We start from the raw sequence: 10,427 nt of genomic DNA, 5'->3' as shown, positions 1-10,427 counted from the left end.
TGCTGAGTTGTAGGGATAGAGCAATGTAAGCAGGAGGAGTGATCTTTTTTAGAGAGGGGATTTTGGAAGACTTTAGCTGGCACACACTAAGCTACTGAATTGTGCAAAAATTACACAATTAAAACACCTTAAAATTGACTGTCCTGGCAATTCACAGTGTCAGGAAAAGAGACATTGCCAGATAGAAATTTGAATGTCAGGACTAGCTTTAAAAGTACAGAAGTGCCAGAACTTTTTAGCAAGGCTGTGGATTTTGATGGATGGTGTATGCATAGAGGTCTGAAATAGTACCAGATCGCTTTTCAGGTGCTCTGATCCACCTGGTGAGGTAGCTGTCAGTGGTTACTGGGCTTTCTGAATTTCAAAGTTTGTAGTTTTTGGGTTAATATCCTGAAAGAACAAATGTGGTCCCAAAGTCAAGTTTTACAGTAATAACAATATATAGGAGATGTGGCTTGAAAAGAAATGATAGTTATGGAGTATTGTCAAATTCAAGAACTATCTGTTTCTCTTGAGTAAAAGTGAACAAAGTCACATGTCATTTTTCCGTCATGCTTTTCTTCAAAACTGAGTATCTGGATACTGCATTCTGCTTGGTCATGGATTTGACATACCCTTGTTAGAAAGTTGTGCTTTAAATGTTTAGTTTTTCTTGCTCACTTCGAATAGACTAGGTTGCTGTGAAATGTGTGACCTTCTGCTTGCACAGCATCAGAGCAGAAAGAGCTTTTAAAGCTTGCAGATCTCAAACTGTTCATGGCAATTTGACAGGAAAGAATTTATTCACTTCTCCGTGCAGGATTTGAAATAGTGTCAAACATGGATATCTACTTTTTTTTTCTATTTTGTGCTGAAAGATGAGAACTTTCCAAACACAACAGCTTGGATGAGAACTCTATTTTGGTAACTTCCAGGAGATTTGCCCTTTCAAGCTCCGTAATCATCTTGATGGCCAAGAAAACAAAAAGGCTCTAAAAATTTAGTATGGCCTTCCCTGGATGAAAATGCTTTCCAAAATATTTAATTCTTAAGAGAAATGTCATGTATTTAGGGAAAAATACTGTTCATATTTTGAATGATAAAAGCCAGAACAGACCATTGGGAGTCTCTCTATGATAAGCTGTAGGCCTTTCCTGAGTTGTTACCCAGTTCTGTGTCAGTACGACTCCTGGATCTACCTGAACCATCTAATTTGGACAATGGGTGGTTTCTAGAAAAAAAAAATTAAAAATCCAAATAATAGAGAATCTGCCACAAGCCTTGGTAAATTGGTCTTGCTGTTACAAAAAGGTACGTTGTCTTTCTTGCCTTGCTTTGTGTACCTTCAGTCTAGCAAACGTAAGTGACAGAAGAGCCACAAGACTGATACTGAAAACCTCTTTTGTTCAGTGGCATCCTCCTGGAACTGTGGCTACTGGGACTGGACATGGCGATGGCTAAATACAGAATTCCTGGACCTTCCCTTTCCCTTGTTAATGCTTCTTATGAAGCAGGGAATTGCAGTAGCCCCTTGTGACTACAGCACAAGAGGATGAGGTTCAGCTGATTCTCTCTTCTGACCTGCAAAACTTTTATTACTGTTTCTGAGCACAATCAATCTGAAAGCATGGCCTATGTGATTTAGTCTTAAGTTTTAATCTTGAATGCATGATTTTGGCTACTGTTAAAACTCAAATGGCTTGCTCATGTTCGGGTATCAGCTAACGAAGATGATGCTTTTCCTCTCATTTCTGTTATCTGCCTCTTAATTTTCCTTTCCTCCCCTGATCCCTGGTGCTCTGGTGCAGGTCATTTTAGGGTAATTCTCCAACTGAAATGGATGAATTGAAGGCAAAGAGTTTAAGACATTGGCAATGCAGGTTGAAAGTCCTTCTGCTGAGCAGAAAGCCCACGTGAGTCCTAATGCCTACAGAAAAAAATGCCACAACTTCTGTTTGTAACATCTTGTAAGATCAGTGTGACTTGGGAGTGACACTAGCTTTTAACAGTGTACAAAACAAGGAGAAACTCCTATGAAATCAGGCATATTAAGCTGATGTATAAGTCATAACTGGTCTACTCTGGGATCCCATGACAGGCAAAAAGAATGTTCTTTTGGTTTGGAGCGGAGGTACTTGGCAGAAGAGGAGCTGTGTGTATTAGGTGTTGTACAGACCTATCCTTCCATTGCAGATGTAGCAGTTTTGTTATCTTGTCATCTATGTAGTAAAACAAGAGTCCTGATTCTGATCTGATTTGCAGTAGTTTTAGCCTCTAATAATTACACTGATTTAGTTACTGCTGAGAGAGGGGGAGCAAGGGAGAGCGAGAGAAAGAGAAGATGTGGACCAAGGGATTAAAATTAATCTTGGTTGTTTTTGAAGCTATTGGAAAAGTGTCATTAGTAGCTGTTGACTGCTACAATGTTTCAACATGTTAATTTTGTTTCATTCTTGCTCCTTGCATTTAATACTGGAGCATTGTAGGAAAAAGACCAGAAATAGAAGTTCATTGTACTTCCTGGGGTGAGGGGTGGTTGTTTTCCAAATGCAGCATGTGTACCAAGATGTTCGTTATGTTGGTAAACCCTTTGTTGCACTCTGCTGAGGGCACAGATGCTAAGTTTGACCAAGGAGCAAATGGCTGTTTCCAGGTGCCTAGTAAATGACAGCCTTTCAATGGAAAGCCCAAGAATATTTCAGTGTCTGGAAAAACACATAAGAAAATTTTCTATATTTTCTCCTGCATAAGAAAGGTGACTAGCAAGAGGTATGAAGGGAGTTTCATTATTTATTAGGCTTAAGTTCTAAATCAGCACTTGGTTCGTCTTGTTGGATAGGAAGTCACTGGAAATGTAACAGCCAAAATGTAAGGCAGATTAAGAGTCTCTCCGGATTTTTCAAGTATTCACAATATTTTTGTTTTTAAAATTGAGATTTCTCTTTAAGATTTAATGCTCTGCACCCTGGGTGAAACTGCCTGCCTTGTTTCAGACAGCTGAAACATTCGCTTTGGGAGGTGTGAACTTTCTTAATCAGCCACCACTAACCTGGGAACCTGGTGACTATTAAAAGTCAACTGTTCTACTGCAAGCTGCTAATGTGTTGTATCTGGAGAGTTTTGATTTACTGATTAGGTGCAGGCTTTTTTATTTTCATTGTTGTTTGGGCCTTTCTTCTCTTCCCATGCTAAACTGTCTCTGCCTTCCCACTTTGTTCACTAAAGTGAATGGATTATGGTCTCCGCAGGAATGGCAAGAGTTGAACAGCGGTGTCTGTGGCAGGATTTTTGTTTAAGAAAATATGGATAATTTGAATTGTTGTAGGAAAACTCATATTTAGTGTTCTGAGAGAACTTAAACAAAACCACAACAAGTTCTATTTTCCCCAAGGATGTGGTTTAACTTAAGAAGGATAGGACTATAGCAATAGGGCTTTTGACAAACTATTTCTAACATGGATCTTTGTAGCTGTTGGTGAACGATTTCCTTGGTAAGGATTTCCCTGGGCTCCTTCCTCGGAGCCCAAGTATGCTGCCTTGCTGCTTTTGGAGCCAGAAGGAGCATAGCTCTGGGGAATCCAGGTAGCGCCCACATACAGAGGAAAAGAAGGAATGCCAGTTTGGTAATATCATCTTCCTTCTAGAAGTTACTGTACATGCCTTTTGCCGAGACTGTGTTTCAAAGTATATTGGTTATATTTCTAGTCCTTCCCATGTAAGCTATATCCAGAGAGTCTGTGGAACAGGCCCTAAGTTATCCATTAATTTTTTGCTCTCCAGTACTGAAGCAGCAACGCTGAGATGCTGATGCCCTCCTTGGATGCAAGTTCACTCTGAAATTTCTTGAGTGTACTGTCTCTGGCCTTGTGCTCTTCTGTAATTCAGGGAGCTAAAGTGTATTGCTTCCTTGTGTTTCTGCAGGGACTATCTCTGTTAAAAGAAACAGAATGGACTTTTGCAAGAGAAGAGAGTGCCACAGTGTGCCTTAAATTAATGCAATCCTGATGTGTTGTTAGAGTATTGTATGTTTTTTGTGTTTGGTTTTTTTTCTGGATATGGTTTGGATTTGTACTCAGGACAAAGAAATTGACCTTGGTTTCTGCTCCCTTGCCTGCACTAAAGAGATCAGCAATGCCTGGCCGCTTACTTCTGTGGTGTGGGTTCTGACCATCTTTACATTGGTTTTGTTTTCTGAGTTGGTGGGGGTTTTTTGTTGTATTTGTTGTGTTTTATTTTTTGTTTGGCTTTGGTTGGGGTTCTTCTTTGTTTGTTTTTCTAGTGTTTGAGCAGAGGTTTTTGTCAGCACTGCAGGTGTCTGTCTTGGACTTTTAAATTTCCAGAGGATGGGAAACCACACTAAGCAACATACCACTCCTCCCATGACTTGAATTCTGACTCCCTGGAGCTTGCAAAAGCCATTAGAAATTTGCTTTAAATAGCCTTCAGTAAAGGCAGAAGTTCATCTTACCTACTTATTAAAGGATTAAGTAAATAAATGTGCCCTTTCCGCAGGAAAGTAGGTCCCCAAATTATGTTCATTTTTCTGCCTACACCCCGCTGCCTTCCATAGCAGCTGTGTGAATTGGTACGTGACCGACTTGCAGCGTGTGGTAACAGCTCGTTCTTGGTCGGGAGAGGTGCATCCATGCCCAAAGGGATCGCTGCACCTCGCTTCTGTGCTGTTAGAGTTGTATAAATCAGACACGTGATGGCCAAGCAGAGTTGTAACAGGCTAGCAGCAAGTGTCACAACGCAGCGTAAGGCTTTGGGTTTTGTGTGCTCTGTTTCAGAAGTAGCTTCTCTCAACTCTGAAGTAATTAGTGCAACCTAGATGAAGTATAGGCTTAGTATATTTAGCTGATGTTGGTTTAGTCAGACCTAAACGTAAAGTTTGCCTTGTGCAGCTGATTGTTTCTCCTGCCTGTCCCTCAGTACTCTGTGTAATGTGAGGGGCAAAATGTCTGAGATTTCTAAGAGGTAAGCTGAGGCATTACTAAAAAGCCAGATTGTTGTTAAATTCGGGTTGAATTTGGCTGTCAGACTCCTGGTATAAGTCTCTTCAATATCCTGGGAGTGGTGCGCCACTGCTGATCAGTCTTAATTCTATGGATAATGGTGTTGGCAGTGGATTATATATTTAATGGTCAACTTCAGGATCTCTCTCCCCTTTGATCTCCTTTGTCGGAAGCAGCGTAAGGAACACAGTGACTGGTGCTGAGGAGCGTGGGTAGCGGTTAGTTGGTGTTTGTAAAGGGGAGTGAGAGGGACCTGCAAATGCAGGGCTCTGCTTTGGAGGTAGGAGGGAGGGAGAAGAGTCAACTTGTTGGACTTGATGATCTAAAAGGTCTTTTCCAACCTAAGTGATTCTCTGATTCTATTTGGCCCGTGAGGGCTGCAGAGAGGTGCAGCTGGGTGTTCTCATCTGTGTTACCTAATGTCTAGCCTAGTTTCTGTTGAAATATCTGATTAATTTGGGTTTTTTTTCATTCATGTGGGTTTGGAACAAATTAAATGTGATCAAGGTCCCAACAAGAACCTGAAATTTGTTTTCTGCTGAAGAGCTCTTTATACAAATGAACACTAATTTGCATCATTAAGCGCACGCTTCACTCGGGCTGCCCAACAGGATTGAATATTGAGAGAGAAATTGCGTCCTGCAGTGCCTTTCTTATAAGGAGACAGCCACTTGGGCTCAGCTCGTCCTTTGGCTTCTGTGTGCGTGCGTTCTTTTACAGCCTTTCTGGGGAGGCGGTGGTTGTTTTATAGCAGTCTGAGTTTGCTGTGATCCTCTTCAAAAGGGCCATGCATCTTGTATTTCTTTAGATACTAACTAGCAATTGGATATTCCCCTCCTTCTCCCTACACACCCCAAGGATTTGCAGTGCTTTAAGGTGTGTGAGAGGGTTTGTTCAGGTAGGAGAACTCATCATAAAAAGCTGTAACTTGTTTCTCACAACAAAGGCAAGTTGTTGTTTTGGTTGAGTATGGTATTACGCCAGCCCCTGTGTTTGTCCGTGTCAATTTATGCCAGGCTTTAAATAGGATTCTCTGCAATGAGTTTGTTTTCTGGTAGCCTGTAATCCTTGCAGGCTAGCTAACATTAACGAGCGGCAGCATTACTGCGGCTGGCTTGCTTTTGATCTTGCACAGCCCTAGTCAGGAAATGGGCAAGGAGGAGCATGAGTCACCATTACATTACCCTAATGTGCCTGCCTACTGCAAGTTTTCTTTTTGCCGCCAGTACGCTTTCCCTTGACGCTACTTCTGAAAACAAATTGTCCATTTTGGAGCACTTTGAAATATTGACCTTTAAACAGAGGGATTTATGTTCTCTTGCAGTCTCAAGGCAAAGTTCTAAGCAGGAGCCCCTGCAGAGTGCAGAGGGAACACGAACGTCTGCAAAATGCTTTTCCAGAAAGCTGCAAAGGACAGGACTTGACTTGCAGTACATTAGGTCTGCTTGGGTTCATTGGAGACAGCATGTTTCCCTGACACATTTAATTATTCTGTCATGTTGCCTGCACATGCAAGCTTGAGGTCCAGTCTTCTCTATATACAGATGCTGTCATCGCACTCACCATTTGGCTTAAGCTCTCTCTTAGAGCTGTACTTATCTTTTGAAATATGGCTGCAGTAATGGGAAGATAGGTGCTGAGTACTGGCTGAGGTAAAACCCCGAGTGTTGAGAAGCTAGCTTTAGTGGGATTTGAGACAGCAGTATTTCAGACAGTTTTTAATTAAATACATGGGGTTTAGAGTTTGAAAGAAATACCAGCTGCTAACCGGTAAACTAGCTTTAGCACTGAATCGCCACTGTGCCACTCTGAATACTCAGACAGTACACCTCTGTACAAGTGCTGAGTACATTAATTTCTTTTAAATTAAGCCGATTAACTCTGACTGGTTTTAAGAGCAGTATGTGAAATACAACTGTTGGCACAGAGAGTGAATGCACGCTGATACTACTTGATATGTTCCAGAAAAAGTCTGATCACTTTAGTACAAACAGCTGAAGTTAACAGAACTGAGTGTTTGTGGCTGAGAGATCTTGGGAGGAAGCGGGGACCCCTGGGCCGCTGTCCGGTGCGATGGGTCCCTATCAGCTGGGGCACATCGCAGGTGTCGCTGACATGCTGCAGAGCAGAGCCAGAATGTGACGTGTCTTTCAGTTGTCACTTATTCCTCCAGATTCTTACCTCTGCTCAAATGGTTGCCTTCAAATAGTGGAGTTGTTTGTTAGGAGTATAGTATAGCCTCATGGTGAAGATATAATTTCTGTTTTTCCCTTTTGTTTCATAAAAGGGTGATAAAACAGTTACTTTAGTTGTATTGACAATCTACTTTGAATGACATATAGATAACAAATTTCAGATGTCCTATTTACTCTGTGATTGCATCCCCATTCCTTAAAGTTGGACCAAAAAAAAATTCAGTGAAGACTTTTGTAATCCATTGAAGAATTTCCTTTCTTCTGTCTACCTCAACCCCATCCTCTTTGATCTCATCCTATGACCATCCACCTCTCTGAAGGAGGCAGAACTGCAACAGAGCAGAAGATTCATCCTTTCTCTATGTAATAAATAAGTCCTGTGCGACTTTTTTTTTTTTTGTAGCTTTGTACCTCTACCTCATTGTTAGCCTTTGCATATGGAGGGCTCTCTGGCCTTCAAGTTTGTTTTATCAAGCCACTTCAAGATGGTAAATACTTATTTCAAGTGAAACACTTTGAGAATTGAATAATGGGAGAACTGGTGATTATAATATGCCTATGTCAATTGTGTGTTTCAAGGAGATGATAAAGAATATTTGACGTGGAGATTAAGGGTATTTGAGGTGGGGAGTTCAGGGTAGGGTGGGTTTTTTGGGTGCTGTTTTTTTTTTTTTTGATTAGGATCTCACAAGATGCTTTTATTTTAGATTGCCTTTTGTCAGGAGCTACCTGTTAAGGAAATGTTAAGTTAGAGATCCTTTACAAAAACCAGTAATAATAATATCTTAACTATAGTTGGAAAAACTTCATCTCAACGTGACAGCAGCCTTGGGAACCCTAAGGCAGAAACTAGTGGAGCTACCAAGCCATTTTTGCATCAGAAGTAAATAAAATCTGGATGTAATTCCATGGATGTTTTTTCTTGCAGAAGAGCTGGTTAAGAATTGCCCATCCCATCTGCCAGGATTCCTTGCTGAGTGATGTTTCCCAAGACAGCTGAGCTATTCAAATGGCTTGCTGCAGCTGAAAGTAGCAGTCTTACTCCTAGCCTTGTGATCTTACACCCCTTTTCTGGTTAGTTTTCACGCAGTTCAGTGTGCTGAACTGGCTTCTAAGGGGTCCAGTGTGTGCACACGGTATGGGGGAAGGGGAGAATGCCTTTGTGACAGCAACAGTTATATTGGGCTTGAACTCTCTTGAAGCATTGCCATCAGTCACCCTGCAGCTGTTGGTAAGCCTTTACTGTAAACTGAGTCAGTGGGGAGAATTGCTGCCGTAACGCGTTTGCTGTGTGGCTTGTAGGTCTGCCTGCCCACGGAGGGTACGAGGAACTGCAGTGCAGAACAGGGAACCAGCAGCAAGGAGTGAGGAATCCAGGGTGGGAACTTCTTCAACCAACTTTGAGAGCAGTGCCGCGTTGGGGAACTACACCCTGTGTCAAAAGAGAAAGCCATCTAAGCTAACCTGCTCAGAATTACAAAGGGTGTGGATTCGTAATCCACTTAAACTGATAGGAGTGCTGCCTGACATCAAAAGGGGCTGTACTGCCTGCCTCAATTCACGTCTTCCCAAGTTCTTCCATATGGGAATACCAGCATTTACCTGAACGTGCCTTGAGCTGTGTCGGGCAGCTGCTTTGGCTAAAAACTGTTCCTTTCTTTTCCCTCAGCAGATGAGATTTGAACCAGAGCACTTTACCCAGTCTTTTAGGTGGCACGTAGGCTCAGGTTATAGGGTTGTTTTGGGGTTTTTTGTCTCATTTCACAATGGTATTCCTTTGGCCTAAGAGAATTGATGGACAAATTGTTAAGCCTCTCCATCTTGTGGCTTATGAGTTTATGGTCCCCAGCTATTTGCTCATCTGGTCTGCTGGCTTTGTAGGAGGAAATGTGTGACTGTGCTTCAGTGTACAGTCTGTCTAGAGTAGCATAACCTCACCTTCACCGGCTGCATTGGTTAAGGCGCCAGATTTTGTACTGATGTGAACCTATGCCTAAATCTGCATGGTCTTGCACTCACCCAATTGAAAGCCAATGATAAAACTGAACTATAGGGTATTAAATCCGTATGTATGAATGTACGAGCCAACAACGCTAAGGAGAAGGTAATAAAGAGGGATCTGTTTCAGTACGTGGAGCCGAACAACAGAATACAGTGAGCTCACTAAATTCCTGCCTCTGGAGAAGAGAAGAAAAAAGGTTTTTATTATTCTAGAAAAGATGCTAACTTTTCAAAGCTGAAAGCAAGCTGTGGCTGAAACCTGTTGGAAGATGAAAAAAAAAAAAACTGCTTCATGGAAAAAAAAGGGAATTATTTAAGACATTCTAATGAGCGGTCAAAAGCACAACTGTGAAAACAGACTCTATAAGGCATTTGACTTAATATTGCGTCACAGCCAGATTTCTAAAATGTTAGACCTCTGCAGTGTCAACAAAGCACATACTAAAAACATTTAGAATCTCAGAGTAAATGTCAGAAAGAAGTCAGCATCAGATGGATGTATTTCTGTTGAAATAATGCAGAGATCTTTTTATACAGCATTGTGCTGCATTGAACAGCCTGCAAATAAGTGTAAAGTTGTGGTACAAATTTGCAGCTGATTGAGATTGAGGAAGTATATTGATGAGGAAGATGGAGAAATCTCAATTGATGTATTGATTGACACCTTGAGCACATTTAAACAAAATGTTTTCTCTTTCTGAAGTATGGCCTTGCTTTTTATCCTAAAGAATAGAAATTCAGCTTATTTGCTGGTGAAAGATAGCTTGGAAAACCTTTTTTTTTTTTCCTAAGGAATAAAGTCTTACTGAACAAACAGTGTAATATGAGCACTGCCATTGGCTGTGCTGGCAAAACTTGTTGATTAAATGAATATATATATCTCTTCATCCTAAAAAATAGAATGGGGATGCCTACTCTGAACCAAGAAATGGCAGTAATAACAAATTTCAACTTTTGCCAATATAGTTTATTCTGCTTGGAGAATTCATTTTTGTTATACTAGCACAAGAACTCTTAAAATGGTTTGCAATATTATGCTACCCTGTAAATACAGGAAAATTCCTGTTGTAAGATGGTGAGGATAAAAGCAGAAATATGACTTTTTATAAACCAGGAAGCAATGATGGGAAGAAAGAAGTGATTTTTATCTTTGTATATGCTGTTAGGGAGAATGATATTGAAATGTTATCACTAATTCTGATCTGCTCGGAAAAGGATGTTGGAAAACTTGAGAGAG

This window comes from Cariama cristata, unplaced genomic scaffold (genome assembly GCF_000690535.1).
Source record: "Cariama cristata isolate BGI_N322 unplaced genomic scaffold, ASM69053v1 scaffold12566, whole genome shotgun sequence".
NCBI classification, from domain to species: Eukaryota; Metazoa; Chordata; class Aves; order Cariamiformes; family Cariamidae; genus Cariama; species Cariama cristata.
The sequence above is the reverse complement of the archived record's forward strand: the minus strand, read 5'-3'. Positions refer to the sequence as shown.